Raw genomic sequence first — 25,670 nt, forward strand, 5'->3', positions numbered from 1 at the left:
AAACTCACCTGATCATCTTTTTTAAAGTAAACTTTTTATTTTGGAATTAATTTTAGGTTTACAGAAAAGTTGCAAAAATAGTACAAAGTTCTCTTCGTTTCTTCTGTTGTTGAGTATGACTCCTGTGGCCTGGCCGGGGGTTCAGGCTGCAGACCCAGAGCTTCTGCTTGTGCATAACTGGGACCCCCAGGCGTGGGGGTCCTTTCAACTGCCAGCGACAAGGAGGTGGCAAAAGAATAAAAAATTAAATTTTTTTTAAAAAATCTGAGAGCATGACATTGGTACACTATTATTAACTAAGCTCCACACTTTACCTAATGATCCTCCCATTCTGATCAACTCTTCCCTTTCATCTAGCCCAACTGAGGTAGGAGAATAGAGTCTGGAGGCAGGGAACCTAAGACCATTTCACGCTGACTTCCTAGAACTAAATTGAAAGGAAAACCCTAACTTTCCACAGCTAAGTAACAAGAGGACCAGAGGCTACTCTCTCTTTGCAAACCCCCACCTTTTCTGTGCAGCAGCTGGGAAATTGAAAGCACATTTCAATTGCTATGCTACATTTCAATTTCTATGTTAAAATTGCATAGAAGTGCAACTTTGTAACTTCACTTCAGCCTGATTGGTTGCTTTCCACAACCAATCAGATGTTTGCACAGGAGTGTGACCTTTGTAACTTCACTTCGTCCTCTAGTTAACCAATCAGACTGATTGTGGGCCACCATGTCATTTACATGAGGTGAACACCAAGTGGCCAATGGGAAACCTCTAGGGCGTATTTGGACCCAAGAAGATTCCGTATCTGGGCCCTTGAGCTGCTGCTTGGCCCGCCCCGACACTGTGGAGTGTACTTTCATTTTTAATAAACCCTTGCTTTTGTTCTTTCATCGCTCCATTTTTTCCTTGCTTTTCTGTGTGTTTTCTCCAACTCTTTGTTCAAAAACCCCAAGAACCTAGACAACTTTCAGTCAAAACCCTCTACAGGAAACATATTTTGGCAAGCCAGCCAGGAGAGAAGGTAGGCCCAAAGCTTGGAATTGATTTTTCTCCTTTTCCCTTTTAATGCAGGGGAATCTTTCTCTCCCTCTCTCTCTTCCTTTCCAACTCGGAACCCTCAGTGGGCGGCGCCTAAGCACAGAGGAAATTGCAAGTTTCTGGCCAGGGCCACTGTCTGGTGAAACTGAAAGGCTTCCATGTCGAAGCACTTGACCACCACTGCCTGTTTAGGGTGAGGAGTCTTTTTCCTTGTTTTCATTTGTCTGAGTCCTATTCCTTTTCTTTCTTTTTTCTTTCTTTCTTTCTTTTTTCTTTCTTTCTTTCTTTCTTTCTTTCTTTCTTTCTTTTCGGAGTTCTTTTCCTTTTTTGCTTTTTCAGTCTTTCACTGGTTGTTTCCTAGTAACTCCTTGGTAATTGAGGGGAACTGGTCAGGGCCACTCTCCAGTGTTCTCTGAAGGCCAACGAGGGTACAGGGATGGCTGCCCTGCCCAGAAGGGTGAAAGACTCTTTTCTATCCTTTCTGATTATAGTCCCTGATCCCTACCTGTGTCTCGGTTGGCAGCAGCAGCTCATTCAGGGCAAACTCACACATGTTTCAGGTGACTTAAACTTTCTTATGCTAAATTCTTCCCTTCCCTTCCCTTCCCCTACTCGACTGGCTAAGGACAGAAAACCCACCCAGCTATGCAAAAAGGTTATATGAGTCAGAGGGGCCAGGTATATCATAGGTGGTCTGTGTGGTGCATGGGGAGTGGGGGTAATTCATGAAAGGGAATCTATTGTTGCCTAAATTGAAAGAGTTAAAGGGTTGGTTTAAGTGGCATGGGAAAACCTTAAGGAAAGTTCATAGTAGGAATGTCCCAGGTAAAATTTGGGTCACCTGGTGAGCCTTCCACTTTTCAAAGTCCTCTTCTCTTTTCCAGACCACTATGGGCAATTCTCCACCTATTCCACCTGATTGCCCGCTTGGCTACATCCTCCACCATTGGAATCAATTTGACCCTGACAATCTAAAGAGAAAGCATATAATTTTTTTCTGCAGTACTGTCTGGCTCCATTATGAGCTGCCCAGCCTGGAAAAAATGGGTAGTCAATGGTAGCCTTAATTATGACATCATCCTGCAATTAGACCTATTTTGCAAGAGGCAGGGCAAATGGCCAGAAATCTTGTATGTACAGACTTTCATGACCCTATACCAAAACCTAAGAATCTGTGAAACTCCCAGAACCCACCCCACAAAGGAAAGTTCTAAGGGAGAACTACATATTATAGATGACCCCCGCTTACAAGGGCCACCTGTCTCTCAGAGTGAACAGTGACCACTCCCATACAGCCCAGGAGCAAACACCAGAGACCCTACTAAGTCCCCCTCACATTCGGAGGGGAACCCTGTATTCAACTCTCCTTCCAGCCCTGCTACACCTTAGGGAAGTAGCAGGAGTTGAGGGGCCAGTCCTAGTGCAGGCCCCCTTCTCTACAACTAATATACAACAATGTAAGGAAAGGCTAGGAAGCTGTTCTGAGAATCCTAGGAAATTTGCAGATGGGTTCCAAACTTTGACCTTAGCCTTTCATCTCTCATGGAGAGATAGTCAATTCATCCTAGCAATGAATTGACCTGTTGACACTCCCTCAGAAAAGGAACACATCTTTGAGGCTGCCAGCAAGGAAGTGGATGAATTATCCGCCTGAAACCCTCAGGGCAATTACCGAGGCCCAGACACAGTTCCCACTACTGATCCTAATTGAGACTATAACACCCCCATGGGAATGAACCACTGGGCTAAATTTCTTGAGACTGTCCTTGGAAGAATGAGAAAGGGATTAACTAAGGGAGTAAATTATGATAAAGTATGGGAGGTTACACAAGGCAAGAAGGAAAATCCAGCCATGTTTTATGGTAGGCTGGAGGAAGCCTTTAAATATATACTAATCTGGACCCTTCCTCTCCCAAAGGCAAAATATTAATGGCACAGCATTTCATTAGCCAGTCTGCCCCAGACATTGACGTGAACTCCAAAAGCTACAGATGGGGCCACAAACTAATCAAAATCAACTTCTTGATACTGCCTTTATGGTGTATAACAATCATGACCTGGAGGAAGAAAAAAGAGAACAGAGTAAAGAAAGATGCAAGCCAAAATTATGGCAGCCATCATTGGTGATGCCCTGAACGCCCAAAGAGTGTCTAAGGGAAACCCGGAGGACCGTAAAGATAATGCCAGCAAAGGCAAGTCTTCCTTCAAATGCAAGAAAAGCAGGCATTGGGCAAAGGAATGTACTAAGTACCCCCCCTCCCCGCCCAAGGCCCCTGCTGTCAGTGCAAAGGCACCAGTCATGAACCCTAGCACTGGAGAATTGACTGCCTTTTCTCCCACGGAGGGGCTGGGTTAGGCAAAACTCTAGCAGTGCGAAAGGAGGAATCAGGTGAAGACTGAAGGGGCCCGGGATCTTCCTCACTGCCCCTGTCCAGGAACATTACAATTACCTCTGGGGAGCCCCGAGTAACTCTGGATGTCGTGGGCACCCAAATTCAGTTTCATTTTGATGCAGGGGCAAATTACTCTGTCCTTACTGCTTATGCAGGGAAACTTTCCTCCTGGTCCATGAGTGTTACAGGAATGGAAGGGAAACCACAAACCAGATTTTTTACTCATCCTTTGATTTGTCAATTTAAGAAACAAATCTTCCAACAGGAATGCCTAGTAGTATCAAGCTACCCAACCCCCTGCTGGGAAGAGAGATTATGGTTAAAATAAGGGCACTACTACAATTTAAACATCATCCAGTGAAATTGCTAATAGCCAAAAATACAGACAATGTCCAAGACCACATTAATAAACAGGTTAACCTGCTGGCATTGTATACTAGAAAACCGGGGAAGGCTAAAACAGCAGTGCCAGTCAAAATACAGCTTGAAGACCCCAGCTATTTTCCTAATCAAAAATAATACCCGATTAAGCAGGAAGTGAGAAATGACCCAGCACCCATAGTTGAGGTATTACTTACCCATGGGCTCTTAAAACCCTGTTTAATTCTCCCTGCAATATCCCCATCTTACCTATTCTAAAGCCTTTAGGGGAATACTGGTTAGTAAGAACAGTTAATAAAGAAACAAGGGGAACAAAAAGAAGGATCCTGGTGGTATATGGGGTCAAAAATATATCTCCCTCAGACAGCCCAGTAGAAAGTTATAAAAGCCCTGCATGACTCTTTCCATATTGGGAGGGATGCAACTCTGATTATGGTAAACAAGCTCTTTACTGGGTCTAACTTCAGTGGCTAGGCAGGTCTGCGAAGCCTGCTCACTCTGTGCACTTAACAACCCGGGAAACAAAATGCGCCCTCTAATAGAACCAATCCAGAGGAGAGGAAAGTTTCCAGGGGGAGACTGGCAATTAGACTTCACCTATATGCCAGCTTGCAGAGGATACAAGTTTTTGTTAGTACTAGTAGATACCTTTACTGGTTGGGTTGAAGTTTATCCTACCAGAACACAGAAGGCTAATGAGATTATAAAGGTTGTCTTAAAAGAAATAATCCCCTAGTTTGGGTTACCTCAGAGCCTCCAAAGTGATAATGTCCTGTCCTTTATCTCCAAATAACTTGAGCGGTTGCTAAGGCTCTTGGAATCAAATACCATTTATATTCAGCATGGAGGCCTCAATCCTCCAGGAAAGTAGAAACGGGTAACCAAACTCTAAAACAGGTGTTAGCTAAGCTATGTCAGGAAACATCAGAAACTCGGGTCAGCTTACTGTCCATCGCCCTCTTAAGGATCCATAATACCTCTAGAGCAAAAATTAATATAAGCGAATATAATGAAATGTTATACAGAAGGCCATTCTTAACTAATAATTACTGATCTAGAAATAGCCAGTTTAAAATACCTAGTCAACCTAGGACAATTTCAGCAGGCTTTAGAAAAGTGTGGAATTCAAAGGCTCCCCTTACTGGGAACTAACCAGCAACCCCAAATCAGGCCAGGAGATAAGGTACTTGTTAAAACACAGAAGGAGGGATCAACTGTTCAACAATTACAACCCAAATGGAAGGGACCATGTTCAGTAATACTGGCTATGCCTTCTGCCATCAAAGTACAAGGATTAGATGCAAGGATTAGATTGGGTACACCTTTCAAGGATCAAACCAGCAATACCAGAAGCTCCGGACCAGGAACCTGAAGCTTCCATCAGCCACTACACCTGTGAACTTGTGGAAGCCCTGAAGTACCTGTTTAGAAGACAGCCAAAAGATGAGTAAATGCCTACCAATTTTCCTTGGTGTCTTTGTTGCATAATTGCTGTAGGCTGGATAATAGTAGTCATTGATTTTATTTTTGCAGTTTAATTGCCTTCTTCCAAATGGATGGAATCATTTCCTTTGTAGTAATTAAGCTGAATGTTTTAATTCATTTTTATAACAAACATTCCTGACAGCATAGGTATCCACACCCAAAGTTCCCATTAAGTCTTTTAACTGAATTCATTTTCTCTTGCATAGAGACTATCAAGCCTCAGATGATCACGTAACAAGGTTTCCAGCCAGTTCCAAGTTAAGACACCACCCCTGGCCGTCAAGAAGCCACCCTGTCTCCACCAGACAGAGTAGGGAGAGAGTTCTGTGATCTCCAACAGATAGGGACTACGCCCAAGTCAGCATGAAGCAGTTACAGAAGAAAGTCCATTAGTCCCTCTGCCTTCCATAAAGATTTATGGGGATCACGTCTCTCAGGGATGAGATGAGGCAGCAGAACAGGGTCTGGAGGCAGGGAACCTAAGGTTGTTTCACACTGACTTCCTAGAACTAAATTGAAATGAAAACCCTAACTTTCCACAGTTAAGTAACAAAAGGACCAGAGGCTACTCCCTTTGCAAACCTCACCTTGTCTGTACAGCAGATGGGAAATTGAAAGTACCTCTGATTGGTTGCCTTTTTTTTTTTTTTTTTTTTTTTTTTTTTTTTTCTGAGATGGAGTCTTGCTCTGTTACCTAAGCTGGAGTGCAATGGCACGATCTCAGCTCACTATAGCCTCTGCCTCCCGGTTTCAAGCAATTCTCCTGCCTCAGCCTCCCGAGTGGCTGGAATCACAGGTGCCTGCCACCACACTTGGCTAATTTTAAAAGTATTTTCAGTAGAGAAATGGCCAGGCTGGTCTCGAACTCCTGGCCTCTGGTGATCTGCCTGTCTCCAGCCTCCCAAAGTGCGTTAGTCACTGTGTCCTGCTTTATGCAACCAATCAGATGTTTGCACAGGAGGGCGACCTTTGACATTTCAGCCTCCTATTGGTTGCTTCAGCAACCAATCAGACTGATTGTGGGCCAACACTTTATTTACATGAAGGGAGCACCAAGTAGCCAATGGGAGACCTCTAGAGGGTGTCTGGACCCCAGAAGATTCTGTATTGGGGGGCCCTTGAGCTGCTGCTCAGGCTGCTCCCATACTGTGGAGTGTACTTTCATTTTCAATAAATCCCCACTTTCATGCTTTTTTTTTTTGTGAGATGGAGTCTCTCTCTGTTGCCCAGGCTGGAGTGCAGTGGCGCCATCTCTGCTCACTGCAACCTCCACTTCCTGGGTTCAAGTGATTCTCCTGCCTCAGCTTCCCGAGTCGCTGGGATTATAGGCACTCACCACCACGCCCCACTAATTTTTTGTAAATTTTTTGTAGAGACGGGGTTTCGCCAAGTTGGCCAGGCTGGTCTTGAGTCTTGAACTCATGACTTCAGGTGATCCACCCGCCTCAGCCTCCCAAAGTGCTGGGATTACAGACTTGAGCCACTGCACCCAGCTGCATTCTTTCATTGCTTCTTTCTTTCCTCGCTTTGCTGTGCGTTTTGTTCATTTCTTTGTTCAAAATGCCAAGAATCTGGACAAGTTGCAGTCAAGACCCTCTACCGGTAACACAACCTCTTCATGAGATCCATGAGAAAGAGGACTTGCCCAGTGGTACATAGAAGAAGTGAAACTAGACATCACTTCTCCTAAGGCTGAACCTACAGATTATATGAGAGATGGCCATGTGGCTCTGCTCCAGGTGGATATGGGTGACAGACGCCGCTGTGGCTCTGCTCCTTGGTGGATGTGGGTGAGAGATGCCCATGTAGCTCTGCTCCTTGGTATATGTGTAGATGAGAGATTCCCACGTGGCTCTGGTCCTTGGTGGGCGTGTAGGTGATGGATGCCCCTGTAGCTCCGCTCCTTGGTACATGCGGGTGAGAGACACCCCTGTGGTTCTGCTTCTTGGTGGAGGTTTGGGTGGTTGCTCAGGGTAACCACAATGCCAGCACGGTATGCCCTGCAGAGTCACTGGGAAATAGGAAGGGGCTGCACAGACCCTTCCAGCATCATTCCTTGTCTGTCAAGTCCCCTCAACCCAGTTACCCGCTTCCTCTCAACTCCTAAATACAGACACACTCCACTATCATACAAGAGGTCAACACCCTCAGGCAGTGGAAGGTTAACTCTCCCAGCCACCTCGGTGGCATATTCCTTTCAGATGAGAGTACCTGGCATCTCCACATAAAGGAATTTGGATGAAATTTTGGAAGGTCACAGACACAGTGACTGGAAACCAAGCCATAAACAAGATGGAGGAAGGGAAGGGACATGTTCCCAGTCAGGTAGACCCCAGGTTGCACCCTGGCCCTGCCACCTCCTGCTGAGAGAACTTGGGCAGGGTCTTAACCTCTCCGACCTCAGTTTTCTCATTTGTAAAATGAAGATTCAAGATGATAATAATGAAACTACCTCTCAGTGATAAACTATTCACTCACTGACTCATCGATTCAACTACTGAACAAGATAAAGGCCCTGCCCCTACCCCCACAGGCACACCCCATCCCCCTACGATTAGAATCTTAGTAAAGCGCAATCAGCAAAGAAAGAAAAACAAGATGATAGCATCAAGTAATAATACTAGATAACAAAAAAAATCAGATTAAAGTAACACAAATTGGGGTGGGTTGCCTTTTGGGGTCTGATAAGAGCTCTCCGAGGAGGTGGGCTTTGACTGTCCCTGGGAGAAATGAGAAACACTTGGGAAAAGAGCCAATGGAAAAATTAAACATGGTCAAGACCATCAGGCCATGCTTCCCAGCCAGAGCCTCACATTGCAGTCCTCTGGGAGCTTTTAAAAATTCCAACCCCCAGGCCACACTCTAGACATCTAAATCTCTCGAGATGGCACCTAACCATTGATACTTTAAAAAAAAACAAAAAACAGGTGACTACAATGTGCAGCCAAGGTTGACATACAGTGATGTAAAGTATCTGACATACATATAATAAGTGCACACATACATAGAAGCGGCAATTATTAAAAGCAAGGCCTCTGTCCCTGAAGAACTCACCTTCTAAGAGTGATTGATTAGGAAACTGGAAATTAGGCTGGGTGCAGTGGCTCATGCCTGTGATCCCAGCACTTTAGGAGGCAGAGGTGGGTGCTTGTGTACTTGAGCCCAGGAGTTTGAGACCAGCCTGGGCAACACGGTGAGACCCTGTCTCTACAAAAAATACAAAAAATTATCCGCGCACATCTGTAGTTCAAGTTACTCAGGAGGCTGAGATGAGAGGATTGCCATAGCCCAGGAGGTGGAGGTTGCAGTGAGCTGCGATCGCGCCACTGCACTTCACCCTGGGCAACAGAGCGAGACCCTGTCTCAAAAAAAAAAACATAACATAAAAACTGGAAATTATTGCCAGCTTACTATTCATGGCAAGGATCTGGGCCTTGAAATAATATGGCCCAGTGTACAACCTACAAGCCATGCTTGTGTATGGTGGGTATGGGTGTTGTTGGGGACCAGCCAATATCTAAAGGCTGGGGTGTGTGTGTGTGTGTGTGTGTGTGTGTGTGTGTGCCCTGAGTGCTAAAAGTGCATAGGAGGCAGGAGAAAAGCGCCCCGAGGCAGTGAACCTAAAGACTTCCTAGAACTAAATCAAACTGAAACACTTTAGCTATGACAAGAAATATCCTATTTACATGGAAAATGACTTTGTAACTTTACTTCATCCTCTTCATTTACATAGGGTGTATACCAAGTAAATAACTTTATAACTTCAGTTTAGCCTCTTCATTCTAGCCATACACCACATAACCAATGGAAACCTCTAGAAGGCATTTAAACCCCAGAAAATTCTGTAACCGGGCCCTTGAGCCACTTGCTTGGGCCCCCTCCCACCCTGTGGAGTGTGCTTTCATTTTCAATAAATCTCTGCTTTTGTTGCTTCATTCTTTCCATGCTTTGTTTGTGCATTTTGTCCAATTCTTTGTTCAAAACGCCAAAAACCTGGACACCCTCAATCAGTAACACTTACACCTCAACTATGTGTGTGGCAGTCATGTGGGTCAGATGTAGAGGTCACAGATAGGTGATGCCAGCCTCAAACATGATTTGTTTGTCTGCATGGTGTTTCTTAGAAAATATCACTTAATTGCTAATGTACAATTTTAAAAGATTATTTCGGCTGGCGTGGTGGTTCACGCCTATAATCCCAGCACTTTGGGAGGCCAAGGAGGGTGAATCAGGAGGTCAGGAGTTCGAGACCAGCCTCGCTAATACGGTAAAATCCCGTCTCTACTAAAACATACAAAAATTAGTTGGGCATGGTGGCAGGAACCTGTAATCCCAGCTACTCGGGAGGCTGAAGCAGGAGAATCGTTTGAATCAGGGAGGTGGAGGTTGCGGTGAGCCAAGATTGCACCAGTGCATTCCAGTCCGGGAGACAGAGTGAGACTCCATCTCAAAAAAAAAAAAAAATGATTTCTCATTAAACCGTAGATTTCCAGCTTTTTCTGAAAAATCAGACAATTTAGAAACACCAGCTTTTTTCCCCAGGGCAACGGTTCATTGAAGCTGTGCTGCCACCACCCTCTAGGTGGGGCCAGGCCCTGCAGCCTCCACAGCCCCTACAGCATATGCAGCTCCCATTTTTGGTATCACCTGGTCTCTGTGAGGGTTCGACCCCAAATTTAGTCAGGACATCTTGTTTTAAATCTTGCCTATTCTTGTTATTAAAAGATAATTTTCAAAAAGAAGATATCATAACTCTCACACACATATAAAATGAACAGGTGTTAAAGATTGTATTTAACTCACTAAGGGAGGGAACCTGTAAGACGTTATAAACAGTTCAAGGAAAATCCAAACAACATTCGTTTATAGATCAGGAATAGTGGAATAAATGTGCAAATTGGAGGGAAAATTGGCCTCTGCGAGTCAAACTGGGAACTGCTTAGGGCCAACCTGCCTCCCATTCTATTCAAAGTCACCCTCCGCTCACTGAGATAAATGCATATCTGACTGCCTCCTTTGGAAACTCAGAAGAATGCAACCATTTGTCTGTCACCTGCCTGTGACCTGGAAGTTCCCTCCCCACTTCAGATTGTCCCCACCTTTCTGGATGGAACTAATGTACTTCTTAAATACTTTGATTGATGTCTCATGTCTCCCTAAAATGTATAAAACCAAACTATGCTCTGACCACCTTGGGCAAATGTTGTCAGGACTTCCTGAGGCTATATCATGGGCACTCGTCCACAACCTTGGCAAAATAAACTTTCTAAATTAACTGAGACCTCAGATTTTCAGGGTTCACAGGAATGTAGAAGGGTATGTTCTAGACAATGAATAATTTTTCATTGGTCAAAATTTCTCTCTAAATGGTGATGTTGTTTCTGACTATAGGCAGTCTTTAATCTTATTGTGCCTCAGTTTCCCCATTTGTAAGAAGGTAAGTTCAAACTAGAAAATCCCATTCAACTTTGAGAGTCTCTGTACATATATGTGTATACAAATGAAAGGAACACTAGATGTTATTTTAGTGGAAAAGAAACTGAAGCTTAGTGAGAGACAGAAATTACCTTTGCCCAAGACCACACAGCAGAGCTAGGGTAAGTATTCAGGTTTCCAGTCTCCTAGCTCAGGGCCACACCTCTGGGCAAGAGCTGATAAGAGAACCACCCCCTTCTCACCTCACCAGTCTGAATCTGGAGAGCACTTAGAGGCTGGACAATGGGGAACAGGGATGTCAAGCAGGCTGGGCAGGGCTATGGAAGGCAGGCTTGGGAGCAGCATCCTCACCAGCCTCAATCTGAGGGCCCAAGATGGGTGGCTTTTGTGTAGGCAGGCATCGTTTTGATTCCCAAAGATTTTCATCTCATTAGAGCTTTTTTCTAGAGCTGTGATGATCAATGCTGGCTACACATTGGGGTCATCAAGGTGCTTGAAACCCTCCCCAGGCCTAGGTTGCACACCAGGTTGGGACCTATGTACTAACATTTTTTAAAGTCCCCCAGAGGATTCCAATATGCTGCTGATATTGAGAACCACTGTTCTAAAGGCCTCCCTAACAGTAACATGCATGCAAAATACCTGAGATCTCACTAAAACGCAGATTATGATTCAGCAAGTCTGGAGTGGAGTCTGAGAATTTGCATTTCTAACTAGCTCCCCATGACACCAAAGCAGCTGGTCTGAGTCCCAGGGTTTGAATAGCTAGGGTCTAGATTAGACTGGCTTTCTCCACCATTGGGTGGTAGGAGTGGGATACAAATAGAGTCAACTATTTATCCCTAAGGAAGGTGCCTGGAGAACTTTCCCCGCCCCTTCTCCTGACTGAAACAGGACAGGAAGGACAGAGCCTCTGTTCTTCCTAGATTCTCTTCCCTATGCCCTATCACTCAACACTGTATGTTGAAATCAGTTGATTCTGTGATGTCTGAGGACCAGTCCAAATTCAGTACTCTTTTTTTTTTTGTTGGTTTGAGACAGAGTTTTGCTCTTTTGCCCAGGCTGGAGTGAAGTGGCGTGATCTCAGCTCACTGCAACCTCTGCCCTCGTGCCCCCTCCCCCCATTCAAGTGATTCTCCTGCCTCAGCCTCCCTGGTAGCTGGGATTACAGGTGCCCACCACCATGCCCAGATAATTTTTGTATTTTTAGTGGAGAAGGGAATAACAAGCGTGAGCCACAGTACCCCACCCAAATTCAGTACTCTTTAATTCAGTGAAGTGTTTATCTCAGATGAGTTGCCCAAGAGAAGGTGGGTGAATCCAAGCAGGCTGACCAGAAATCTGTTCTTTAAACAGTTCTGCTCTACTATTCCTACCTCTCCTCCTACCCTCTTCCTTTTGTCCCTCCAAAGTGGCTGTCAAGGATTATTTGAGTTTAGCAGACCCTGGCTGTTTGTGCCAGCAGTTTTCCAATGAAGGATAATCCCACCGATGTCTTGGAAGGCCCAGGCAGTACCCAAAAGAGTCTTAATTGTCTAATGCCTCCCAAGGAGGGATGGGGTTGGGTTTGGGGTGAGGTATGAGGACCTTTTCCCTTAGGGCTTGGGACCTAGATTCCAGTACAGGGAATAGCAGTGCTCCAGCACCAAATCAGGCAGGGGGCACCATCATCATGGGTCCTTTACAGTTTCCAAAGCATTCCATTAGCTGGCTAATTCAGCAAACATTTGCCAGGCAGAGCAATACCAGTGTCCCGGGCTCTGGGATGCAAACAGAATCTGCCTGAACTCAGGATACTCACTGCAATCACTCCCGACGCCTCACACACCATTGACTGCAGGGCTGGAAGAAACGTTAAGAATGCCTCCAGCCACCTGTAGTACATCCATGTCGCCAAGAGGGGGCGGCCGCTATCCAACTCAGGCTCGTTGTTGGTCACACGCTGGCCAAATGTGGCCAGATTTTTCAAGACAAGCTGGAAATCCACTTTCATGTGAACTCTCCAAATATTTAATAGAGGGCAGATAATTCCGATATTTATGAAAACAAAAACAAACAAACAAAAAACTCTGCTTGGAGCTGGGTGTGGTGGCTCACACCTGTAATCCAGCACTTTGGGAGGCCGAGGCGGGTGGATCACTTGAGGTCAGGAGTTTGAGAACAGCCTGGCCAAAATGGCGAAACCCCGTCTCTACCAAAAAGTATAAAAAATCAGCTGGGCGTGGTGGCGGGCACCTGTAGTCCCAGATACTCGGGAGGCTGAAGCAGGAGAATTGCTTGAACCTGGGAGGTGGAGGTTGCAGTGCGCCGAGATCGTGCCACTGCACTCCAGCCTGGGCGACAGAGAGAGACTCCGTCTAAAACAAAAACAAAAACAAAAAACCTCTGCATGGATCTGCCGAACCGACAAAACTCCTGTGGGCAAACTCTGGTGAAATGTGACCCCAGAGTGTGGCATCTTGGCTTCATTCAAAAATGCTAGAGCTTTACGTCACTATTCTAATGCCTTCATTTTACGTGTGGGGAGACTGAGGTCCAGAGAAGAAAAGAGATTTGCCCAGGTTTGTCAATGCAGAGCCAAGTGAGACCCACGCCCCCCGCCTTCTGGTCCAGATGTTCTTGCAGTCGGGGTTCTGGGGAGATGATTCTATAGCTCGGGCGAGGGCTTGCCTCGGGGCCAAGGGGGAGCCGGTCGGGCCCAGGGAGAGCCCCGATTGGGCTGGGGAGGTCGCCAGAGCCCAAGGGCAGGAGGGGAAGCAGAAGTTTATTTTTAGCTGCTGGGAGTGTGCCTCTGCGCCTTATTTAGACATCAGGCGACAGGGTGAGCTGGAGGCAGCAGGGCCCGTGGGAGGAGATTGCACCCTCCCGCTCCCTGGCTCCTCTTACAACGGCTCTTCCCAGTCCGCCCCCTTATCATCCTCTCTGGGGGCTCTGGGGCTACTGTAAATAGCAGCCCTTACTGGCTCGGGCTCTGCCCTCCTGTGCTCCTGCTTACTTGCTTTCTCCTCCATTCCCGACCCTTCCCCCAAAGTCTGTCGGATGATTAGATTCTAGGGCAGTAGGGCATTTTCTCTTCACCCTTCTGGGGTCACAGATCTCTTTGAGAAGCTGAAGTAATTTACCACTGGGCTTTAGAGCTCCGGTGTGGAGTCTGGTAGACCTACGTTCGAATCCCAGAGTAGGACCCTAAGCAAGAGACTTGCCCTCCCCAAACCTGAGCTTCCTCATTAATACAGTGGAAGTGGTAGCCCATCTGGTCTCCCTTCTGGGTTCTGATGATTAAAAGTGATAAGTATATGAAGCCCTTAGCATATCATAGTAATTTCTCAATAAATAATGGTGATGGCAATTCAAGATATAGACATTTACCCCCCCCCAAAAAAAACCAAAATTACTCATACATGCACAATTGTGAATGTAAACTTCATACTCAGTCCAACTAATTCACTCATTCACCCATTTGTTCAACAATTCTTTGCAGTGCTTACTGGAAGCCAGGAATTGAGCAAAGAGTGGGGTGGGGAATGTGAATGGATGTGAATTATTCAGAGTAACAGTGCAAGTCAATAGCAAACCAAGCATCAGAATGGAAGTCTCTGTTTTTTTAAAAAACAGCTTTATTGAGGTATAATCAAAACACAAAAACACTGCACATAGTTAATATGAACAATTTGATGAGTTTGGACATATGCATACACCCATGAAACCATCACCACAATGAAGGTAATAGACATATCCATCACTTCCAAAAGTTTCCTGTGCCCCTTTGTTTTTTTGTTTGTTTTCATTTTGTTTTTTATGGTAAGAACACTTAACATGAGATCTACCATCTTAAATTCTTAAGTGTGTAATAAAGTATTATTAACCACAGGCACTCTCTTGTACAGCAGATGTCTAGCACTTATTCATCTTGCATAACAGAAACTTTATACCCACTGAGCAACAACTCCCCAGTACCCTCCCCAATCAGCTCCTGACAACCACCACCACCATCCGATTCTCTGCTTCTATGAGTTTGATGATTTCAGATATTTCTTATAAATGGCATCATGACTGGCTCATTTCACTTAGCATAATGTCCTCCAGGTTCATCCGTGTTGTCACAAAAGGCAGGATTTCCTTCTTTTTAAGGCTGAATACTCTTTCTTTTTTTTTTAATCTTTTCTTTTTTTCTCTCTCTCTCTCTTTTTTTTTTTTTTTTTTTTGAGACAGAGTCTTGCTCTGTCACCCAGGCTCGAGTGCAGTGGTGTAATCTCAGCTCACTACAGCCTCCACCTCCCAGTTTCCAGCAATTCTCCTGCCTCAGCCTCCTAGGTAGCTGGGATTACAGGCCCATGCCACCACACCCGGTTAATTTTTGTATTTTTAGTAGAGATGAGGTTTCACCATGTTGACCAGGCTGGTCTCAAACTGTTGACCTCAGGTAATCCACCTGCCTCGGCCTCCCAAAATGCTGGAATTACAGGTATGAGCCACTGCGCCTGGCTTGAGGGTATTATATGTGTACACCATATTCTCTTTACCCATTCTTCTGTTGACGGGCATTGTTTCCATATTTTGGCTTTAGTGAATAATGCTGTAATTAACACAGGAGAGCAGACCTCTTTTCATGGGATAACTGGATCATACGGCAATTCTGTTTTTAATTTTTTCAGAAATCTCCATACTGTTTTCCACAGTGGCTGCACCATTTACATTCTCACCAACACTGCACAAGAGTGAAAGTCTCTTGAATCCCTACCTAATCTTGACTCCTTTAAAGAATAACTTTTGGTCAGACACAGTGGCTCACGCCTATAATCCTAGCACTTTGGGAGGCTGAGGCGGGAGGATCATGAGGTCAGGAGATTGAGACCATCCTGGCCAACATGGTGAAACCCTGTTTCTACTAAAAATATAAAAATTAGCCTGGTATGGTGGTGCCCACCTATAGTTCCAGCTACTGGGGAGGCTGAGGCTGGAGAATCGCTTGAACCCAGGGGGCAGAGGCTGCAGTAAGCCGAGATCACACTACTGCACTCCAGCCTGGCAACAGAGCAAGACTCCATCTCAAAAAAAAAAAAGAAAGAAAGAAAGAAAAAGAAAGAAAAGAATAACTTTTGCCTCTGAAAAGGGACTACAACGAAGATCTCTTCCAGTCTCAATCAAATCTGACTCTATTCCCTCCAGACCCCTCCTCCAGCAGACCCTTGTATGCTTTCTCCAACACACTTGACCAATGTTAGCTTCTGCTTGAATACCTCCCGCAATGGGGCACTCACTCCTTGTCAAGCCAGACTCCTGAATCTTTGACCAGTTGAAAGGCCTTCCCTCCCTTCCTTCCCTCCTTCCTTCTTCCTTCTTTCTTTCCTTCCTTCCTTCCTTCCTTCCTTCCTTCCTTCCTTCCTTCCTTCCTTCCTTCCCTCCCTCCCTCCTTCCTTCCTTCCCTTCCTTCCTTCTTTCCTTCCTTCCTTCCTTCTTTTCTTTTCTTTTTCAGACAGAGTCTTGCTCTGTCACGCAGACTAGAGTACAGTGGCACGATCTCAGCTCACTGCAACCTCTGCCACCCAGGTTCAAGCAATTCTCCTGCCTCAACCTCCTGAGTAGCCAGGATTACAGGCGCCTGCCACCGCACCCAGCTAATTTTTGTAGTTTTAGTAGAGACGGGGTTTCACCATCTTGGCTAGGCTGGTCCTGAACTCCTGACATCGTGATCCACCTGCCTCAGCCTCCCAAAGTGCTGGGATTACAGGTGTGAGCCACCACACCCGGCCTGGTCTTCCTTTCTTTCGAGGAGCTGGACTCTATATTCCTGGAAAGCTACCACTCATAGCTTTCCAAGACAGCTTGGAAGACTGTTCATCTTCTCCAAGTGCTCCTGACCCAAAAGCGACTTGAGGAAGAAAGAGGAGGCATGGGGTGAACTGGAGGCTGCGTCCAGCCTTGCCCAGCTTCCAAGCCCTGCCTGAACTTGGGCTCCCCCAGAAATCCAGGTTCCCAAGGTTCCCTCCCTCTCTCTGCAGCTGCTTCTTTAAGAAGCACCATGGGGGCTGGTCCTTGCTACTGTCCTTGGATCCTGTCCAGGGCTCTGATTTAAAAGGTATCACAACGTTTTTAAAAAACAAACATGTGTTGTAACCCAAGGCCCTGGTAACCACAACACTGCCGGCTGACGCTAGCTGCCGCCTCCCAGGCTAAGACTAAAGGAAACTGCTCTCTGCCTACCCAAAGGCGCCCCACACTACTGTGCACCGTAGTTACCTTATTATATCAGTCCGGGAGCTCTGTGAGAACAGGGCCCAAGCTGGACCTCAAGGCTGCAATCATTTTGCACCAAAGTGCCTTTGGGATCCTTACCCACACTTTCATGAACCATTCCAGTAGATGCTCGACTGCTCCAGGACAGCGTTTCCTCTCCATTCTCCACGTGAGCCGCAGAGTGACCTTGGATACCACCAATCTGACCACACCACTCCCACTCCTACAGGATAAAGGAAAAATGTCTTGGCCAGGCCTTCAAGGCCTCTGCCTATCTGTATCTTCCTCACTCCCTGCATTCCCCCAGCATTCCAGCTGCACTGAGCCTCTGAGGCCCCCCCTGAGAGTGCCATACTGGGCATAAAATGTTCTTCCCACTTTGTGGACAAGCAGAACCCCTGCTTAATCTACACAGCTCAGCTCAGACATCACATCCTTGGAGAAGCCTGCCCCGACCTTCACTTTCCCAGACAGAGTTAATCACTGCTTTTGCTTCCATGGTATTTTTCCATAACCCTTGTTGCATTATTTGTCTACCTGGAATACAGGCAATGTAACCTCCTGCAAATATTTTGTTTAGCTTGCATGGTGATTTGTGTGCATGTGTTTGTGTAAAAGAGAAAGACAGATTTTACATTAAAAAGGGGCGCGGTGCTGGACACAGTAGCTCACACGTGTAATTCCAGCACTTTAGGAGGCTAAGACAGGAGGATCGTTTGAGCCCAGGAGTTCGAGACCAGCCTGGCCAACATGGCGAAACCATATCTCTACAAAAAATACAAAAATTATCTGGGCGTGGTAGCATGCACCTGTAGTTCCAGCTACTCAGGAAGCTGAGATGAGAGGATCGCTTGAGCCTAGCAGGTTGAGATTGCAGTGAGCCATGATTGTGCCACTGCACTCCAGCTTGGGCAACAAAGCGAGACCTTGCCAAAAATAAAAATAAAAAGATTGAGCCGGGCATGGTGGTATGTAGTTAGAGTCCCAGCTACTTGAGAGGCTGAGGCAGAAGATCACTTGAGCCCTGGAGTTTGAGGCTGCAGTACACCAAGATCGTGCCTGTGAATAACCACTGCACTCTAGCCTGGGCAACACATCAAAACCCTATCTCTTAAAAAAAAAGAAAAGATTTTCAGTTTCACTTAGAAAATTAGAAGGTCAGGCCAATCAGGGCCTCCATTTCCTTCTAACACCAATCCACTGCAGTGCAGCCCCCTGTGCTCCTTTTGGATGGGTATATGGCCCCCAGTTTGCACCTGTCCCCAACTTATACTAGCCTTTTCTAACTTAGGTACCTACCTAGCCCTATAGACATTTGGGTTTTAACCTGCAGACCTAGGTACATCTCCCATATGTTCTGGGCCACTCCCATTTATAAATATTATTCTATCTCCTTATCCCTCTAAATGTCCCAGAAATTCCAATATTTTGGCAAACAGTAATGCATGAATAGAATCGGATCAATAAAAATATACGTAAGTCACAAAATTTCTTTGCTAACTCAAGTGGTCCAGTTTTCAGTTTGGAAAGCCCAGTTGCTGACCTCACCATCCTCCAACTCTCATTCCCATTGTTTTATGTGGGTAAGACCCTCCCACTAGGGTAGGACAAGGAAGATGCATCAGGACCCAGGACCAGTAAATGCCAGGTTTTCCAGAAGGAGGGGTCAAGGCATAGTTGTCTGTTGGAAAAGGGTTGCTTAAGTTATGATTAAATAGCAGGTTATATAGGTTGAAAAATATTCACTTTTCAAATCAAAGAATGAAGTGGGCTGCTGGAAATGAGGATCCACTGAACAAGCCTATACAGTTAATGTGTTTGCAATTGGATAGAATTGAGAGCATGACGTCAGTGGGAATATGCAGAAGGTGCAGACAGTCCCCTGATGAGATGTATATCGGGGGAGGCAAGGTAGAGGGGTAGGGAGTTTACTGACTGTGCAGCCAGACAAGTGAATACCCAGCTCTGCTATGAGCCTGGAAAGACCCAAGCTAATGTTGGAGTCTTGCTCACTCAATTACATGTAAATCAACATGCTGCTCATCAGAAGACTGTATCTAAAAGGGAGCCTCAGAATCTCCAAAGCAAGGAAGGATTCTCCTATGGTCTCTAGATGTGGGGTGGTTCAGGGCCTGGCTCATGAAACAGTCCACCATGTTTCATACGAAGGATGCAGGTAGGGGTGGTCTAGACACTAGATACCCAGTGTTGCCAAGGATGTCTCAACCCTAGAAAATAGTGCTTACCCCTCAACTCACTGAGCCCTGGACCCTACTTTGCCCCTCATCCCTGTGTGCGTTTTCTTTAAGTCTATCAGACATCTATCAGACATGAGGAGGACATGAAGGTCTAAAGCAGTGGTTCTCAAACATAAGCACACATCACAATTATGGGGAGAAGATGTTAAAACACAGATTGCTGAGGCTCACACCCAGGGTGTCTGATGCTTTTGTAACAATTTCCCGAGAGATGCTGATGCTGTTAAACCCTGGTCCACATTTTGAGAGTCACTGATGTAATGAAATCTTCACTCCTGTTCATTCCTAGTGGCCTCCAGACCCTACAGCTCACTTAAGGAGGGCATGTGCAGTTTCCCCTAGAGAATATTCCCAGGCAGCTGGACATGGTGGCTCACACCTGTAATCCTAGCACTTTGGGAGGCCAAGACGAGAGGATCACTTGAGCCCAGGAATTTGGGACAATCCTGGGCAACATGGCAAAACCCTGTCTCTACAAAAATATACAAAAATTAGCCAAGCATGGTGGCACATGCCCACAGTCCCAGCTACTCAGGAGGCTGAGGTGGGAGGATCACCTGAGCCCCGGAGGTCCAGGCTGCAGTGAACCACGATTGCACCACTGCACTCCAGCCTGGGCAACAGGGCGAGACTTTGTCTCAAAAAAAAAAAAAAAAAAAAAAGAGAGAGAGAGAGAGTATTTCTAGGTAATGTTCTGTGCTCCTCCTACTCTTACCATCCAAGCTCCTTAAGGACCTTTATCTGAACTTCACTGAACAGAGAAAGCACTGGCCGACCATGATTTACATGAATTGACTCTTGGTAAAGAAAGTGGTAAAGTGAATCTTTTGATGCCTCTCCCAAGGCAGCCCAAATCCCAAACCACAGCTCTCCTGGGAAAATAGGCAGGGATGGCTTCTTGCTAAATAGTGTTACTCAGATTCAGTTCTCCTTTCAAAGGACTTGCCCTTTTATTTAATTCAACACAATCCAATCCAATCAATGTAGCAATTCAGTTCCCTGGCAAGGAGACCCACACCAGCACTGGGGCAGTAAAGCTCAACCTTGAGTGTGAAGATTCCTCTGACTCTGTCCTCAGTCCTGATTCAGTGGATGGGGAAGAGAGAGAGAATTCCAGAGAAACTGCACTTTAACCAATCCCTGATGCTTCTGAAGCAAATGAGCTCGCCCATACCTTGAGAAATACTCCAATAGAACTCTAAGGACTCAACAATTTTAGGTGTTCTCATTCTTCAAGTATATTCCAAGAGGAGCCTGCCAAAATCAACCTTTCTTTTTAGGCTGGGGTGCAGTAGTACAATCTTAGTCCCTGCAACCTCCGCCTCCTGGGTTCAAGAGATTCTCATGCCTCAGCCTCCCGAGTAGCTGGGATTACAGGCGCCCGCCACCACGCCCGGCTAATTTTTGTATTTTTGGTAGAGACAGGGTTTTGCCAGGTTGGCCAGGCTGGTCTTGAACTCCTAACCTCTAGTGATCCACTTGCCTCAGCCTCCCAAAGGGCTGGGATTACAAGCATGAGCCACCGTGCCTGGCCAAAACCAACCTTTCTATCCAGAGTCCAGAAAACCCAGGAAACCTTAATCAACACAGCTTTATTTCCCATCTCCAGAACTGAAGCTGGGGCTTTACAGAGTGTCCCAAAGAGTAAATTATTCTAATTAAATTTAATATAACCAACCTTAATTAGTGACCTATGTATTGGTTAAAAATTGCACTCTGCTGCAAGTAACAAAATCTCAACAGCACTGGCTAAAACAAATTTCAAAACATTTTTGTAAGTTGATATATAATAGTTGTACATATCCGGGGTATACATGTGATACATGTGCTATTTCATACATGTACACAATGTGCAGTGATCAAATCAGGGTAAGTGGGATATTCATCCCCTCAAACATCTATCTTTTCTTTGTGTTGGGAACATTACAATTCTCTTCCAGCTATTTTGAAAAATATAATTAATTATTGTTAACTATAATTTCCCTACTGGCTTAAACTAATTTGTTGTTTATTATGTGAAAAGGTTTGGAAGTAGTTGATCAAGGCTGGTATTGGGGCACCATAAGTTAATCAGAGATCAAGACTCCTTCCTTATTTTGGCACTGGGTAATAAGATGGCTGCCAGGATTCAGCCATCCGGTCTGTATTCCAGGCAGGAAAAGGGGGAGCACAAAACAGGGGAGCCCTGCTTCCAGCTGAGTCATCCTCCCATTAAAAGTTTTCCTGGAAGCCTCAACCCATAATTTCCCCTTCCATATCCCCGGCCACCCCTAGATGCAAGGAAAGCTGCGTAAGTAGCCTGTTAGCCCAGTACTTTGCCGGCCCAAAGAATGATCAGGATTCTGTAATTACGGAAGAGAGAAGAATGGAAGTTGAGTAAGGCAACTGGCAATCTCTCAGTGGGATGGGATGGGGTGAGGATGGAGGAGACAGAGCTGTATAGCCCTTCATTCATTAGGGAGTAAACCCAGAGCACAGAAACAAGTACAACTCAGAGGAAAACTGCCACGTGTGCTCATAGAGTCACAGAACAAGTGCTGCCAGGCTCTTGGAAGGAGAGAGCATTGGAGCCACTCCTCGATGTATGGATAGAACTATAACCCACAGAGGTGGATTGTGAAGAAAGTCACTCTGGGCAGAGGATATGTGCTTGGGGAATATTTGGGCCCAATCAGAAGAACCTACACAGAAAAAGCTTTAGAGCTAGAAAGACCTTTAATAATTGTGCATATTTTGGGCATACATGTGATATATCATACATGTACACAATGTGTAATGATCAAATCAGGGTAATTGGGACCACCGAGCCGACCACTCAGTGACCACTGAGCCGAGAGGTTCTTCACCTGGGATCCAAGCACAGCCCCACTGCATGGGCTGCGTGGGTTCCCTGAACTGCCTGAAATTCTATGCAAAATTTTTTACATATGGGTATATTATATTTTTCTCATGAAAGATGCTGAGAATAATCCTCATATTATTTCCAATATGCCCCCCCAAGAGCCCACACCACCAACTTTTTTTCTTTTATACACAACATGAATCCCTCATTGCCTAACTCACCAGCCTCCGTGCCCTAACCCAACTTGACTCATGCTGTTCTTCCCTCTTATAATCACTCCTCCTTCCTTCTCCCCTCCCCCAAGATATGAAAAGATGGGTAGTGATTTCCCCATCACTGAAAGTATTAAGCATAGGCTGCATAAGCACCTAGAAAGGAAATTATAACAAGAGATTTATATTAGTCAGTGTTCTTAATTGCAAGCAGTAGAAGCCAAGCATCAAATTCCAATCCAACCTGATATTCTAGAATTCCTTTTGGTATGAATATCCTTTGGCTGTAGTATTCCCCCATGAAGTCCTCCTTGACTATCCCCACCCACCTTGGTATCTTGTCTCCCTTTAATGCCAATACCTCCTGCACACGACTTGGTATTAGCTTTATAAAACCTATTTCGTATTGTTTCCCATTTTTTCTTATGTATAGATCAAATGTCAAACGAAAGCACCCCAGATTATAACTCATTCAAGAACAAGAACTGAGTCTTCTCTTGCACCTTGACTATGCCTTGGCCATAGGGTGACCAACCATCCCAACATGCCTGGGACTGAAGAGTCTCTGAAGACATGGGACTTCCCGGGCTAAGAGTAGGAAAATCCTAGGCAAATCAGAATGAGTCACCCAACTTGCCCAAGAAGTAGTAACTGCTTGTTAATTGCTAACTATGGTAGACATTATGCTATTTGCCAATATTTCTGATTCTCCTCTCCTTCTGCACACACATTGCACTTTCCCATCCTCTTAAAGTTGGGCATGATTGTGTGACTTGCTTTGGCCAATGAAATGTGAGTGGACCTAATGTGTGTCCCCTCCAAGTGGAAGCAGTTAAGGCCCTATGCACTATTCTCTGTACACTCCCTTTTCTTTGCGCAGCATATCCTAAAGCCATCATGTTGAGAAGACTGTGTTGTACGATGATGTGGAACTTCTCTATGAAGCAGAGCCCTCTGCCTGCCCATTCTGGGCATGTAGTGTGAGCAAAAACTTAGCTTCTCTTGTGCTAAGTCACTGAGATTTTTGACTGGTATGCCAACCATCAAAAATCTCATTGGCAACTTTGTCAGACTCATGCTACTCAAGTTTCTCAGGCATGAACTTCAAAACACATAACCAAAAATCCAGCAGTGGGAAAATGTGAAATCTGAACCTGCTCTCCCAGGAGGCTTAAAGAGGCTGGAGGCAAGACGTCTTGAGAGCAGAGGCTCCAGGGAAAGGACTTGCCTCCTAGTTCCCACCCACCACTCCAAGCTCTTCATTTTATTTTCTTCTACTTTATTTATTTTTAGAGACAGTGTCTTGCTCTGTCACCCAGGCTGGAGTGCAGTGGCATGATCGTAGCTCACTGTAATGACAAACTCCTGGGCTCAAACAATCCTTCTGCCTCTGCCTCCTGAGTAGCTGGGACAACAGGCTCGCGCTACCATGCCCAGCTAATTAAAAAAAAAATTTCTTTTTTACAAGGTCTCATTGTGTTGTCCAGGCTGGTCTCAAACTCCTTGCCTCAAATGTTCCGCCTGCCTAGGCCTCTCAAAATGCTGGGATTACAAGTGTGAGCCACCACGCCTGGCCCCAGGTTACTAATTTCAATTGTTGACATTAAAATTTGGGGTCAATTTTGGAGAGTTCGACTCTTCAACATATGGACGAGAAACTCTCAGAAAGGAAAAATGACTGGTTCAGGATCACTTTACAGGTTTGGATCTCATGCTCACAGTTCAGCCATCTTTGCCCTTTATGTTGCTTTCCTACCCAATTAATCACAGTCATTGTCCATTTCTTTAGGATTTCACGGAACTGCCCATGGCTTGATGATGAAAAACTAATGATAGTTTCATGCATGGGTTTAAAAACATATTAAAAGTGAAGTTTTTCATATTAAAATAGTATTTTTTATTATAACAGTAATAAGTGCATACTCTTTTTTTTTTTTTTTTTTTTTTTTTTGTGAGATGCTCTGTTGCCCAGGCTGGAGTGCAGTGGCGCTATCTTGGCACTGCAAGCTCCGCCTCCCAGGTTCATGCCATTTTCCTGCCTCAGCCTCCCGAGTAGCTGGGACTGCAAGCACTCGGCCACCATGCCCAGGCAAATTTTCTGTATTTTTAGTAGGAAAGGGGTTTCACCGTGTTAACCAGGATGGTCTCCATCTCCTGACCTCATGATCCACCTGCCTCGACCTCCCAAAGTGCTGGGTTTACAGGCGTCCTGAGCCGCTGCGCCTGGCCCTCATTTTTTAATACAAGGAAATGAAGCCAGTCTCAATGGTTCATGCATGTAATCCCAGCACTTTGGGAGGCTGAGGTGGGAGAATTGCTTGAGGCTAGGAGTTCAAGACCAGCCTGGGCAATATAGTGATACCCTCTATAAATTTTGTTTGTTTGTTTGTTTGTTTGTTTGAGACGGAATCTCCCTCTGTTGCCCAGGCTGGAGTACAGTGGCACGATCACAGCTCACTGCAACCTCTGCCTCCCGGGTTCAAGTGATTCTCTTGCCTCAGCCTCCCTAGTAGCTGGGATCCCAGGCATGTACCACCAGGCTTGGCTAATTTTTGTATTTTTAGTAGAGACAGCGTTTCACCATGTTGGCCAGGCTAGTCTTGAACTTCTGACCTCAGGTGATCCACCTGCCTCAGCCTCCCAAGGTGCTGGGATTACAGGCATGAGCCACTGAGCCTGGCCTACAAAAACGTTTTTGGTTTTTTTTGTTTTGTTTTTTTGAGAGGGAGTCTCGTTCTGTTGCCCAGGCTAGAGTGCAATGGCACAATCTAGGCTCACTGCAACCTCCGCCTCCCAGGTTCAAGCAATTATCCTGTCTCAGCCTCCCGAGTAGCTGAAACTACAGGTGCCTGCCACCACACCCGGCTAATTTTTGTATTTTTAGTAGAGACAGGGTTTCACCAGATTGGTCAGGCTGGTCTCGAACTCCTGACCTCAGGTGATCCATCCACCTCGGCCTCCCAAGGTACTGGGATTACAGGCATGAGCCACTGTGCCTGGCCTACACATTTTGTTTTTTTTTTAATTAGCCGGGCTTGGTGGCATGCACTTGTGGTCCCAGCTACTCGGGAGGCTGAGGTGGGATGATCACTTAAGCCTGGAAGATTGAGGCTGCAGTGAGCCATGATCACTCCACTGTGCTCCAGCCTGGGTGATATTGCAAGATTCTGTCTCAAAAAACAAACAAACAAACAAAAAACAGTTTTAAAATTTCAAAATCTCACCAATACAGTGGTAGTCACTCAATACTTCTTTTTAATGAAAATGAATTTGTTACGTTTTGTAACACAAAAAAATTCATCTTCGGTATTTTTGCTGGTTATGTGGCATCCTATTTTTATGGATATAGCATAAGATATTTAACCAAGCTTCTTTTCTTGGCTGTTTAGGT

General features: G+C 45.5%; 1 protein-coding gene and 1 non-coding gene across 2 annotated transcripts in view; both read left to right on the forward strand.

The window, feature by feature from the left end:
* The window catches only part of CCDC69 (coiled-coil domain containing 69), a 231,685-nt gene that overhangs the window by 161,248 nt on the left and 44,767 nt on the right, over positions 1-25,670 (forward strand). The window lies entirely within an intron of this gene.
* LOC126957790 (small nucleolar RNA SNORA76) lies at positions 101-223 on the forward strand. The gene has a single exon (XR_007726955.1). It is a non-coding gene; the product is annotated as a small nucleolar RNA SNORA76 (small nucleolar RNA).

This window comes from Macaca thibetana, chromosome 6, assembly GCF_024542745.1.
Source record: "Macaca thibetana thibetana isolate TM-01 chromosome 6, ASM2454274v1, whole genome shotgun sequence".
Classification (NCBI taxonomy): domain Eukaryota; kingdom Metazoa; phylum Chordata; class Mammalia; order Primates; family Cercopithecidae; genus Macaca; species Macaca thibetana.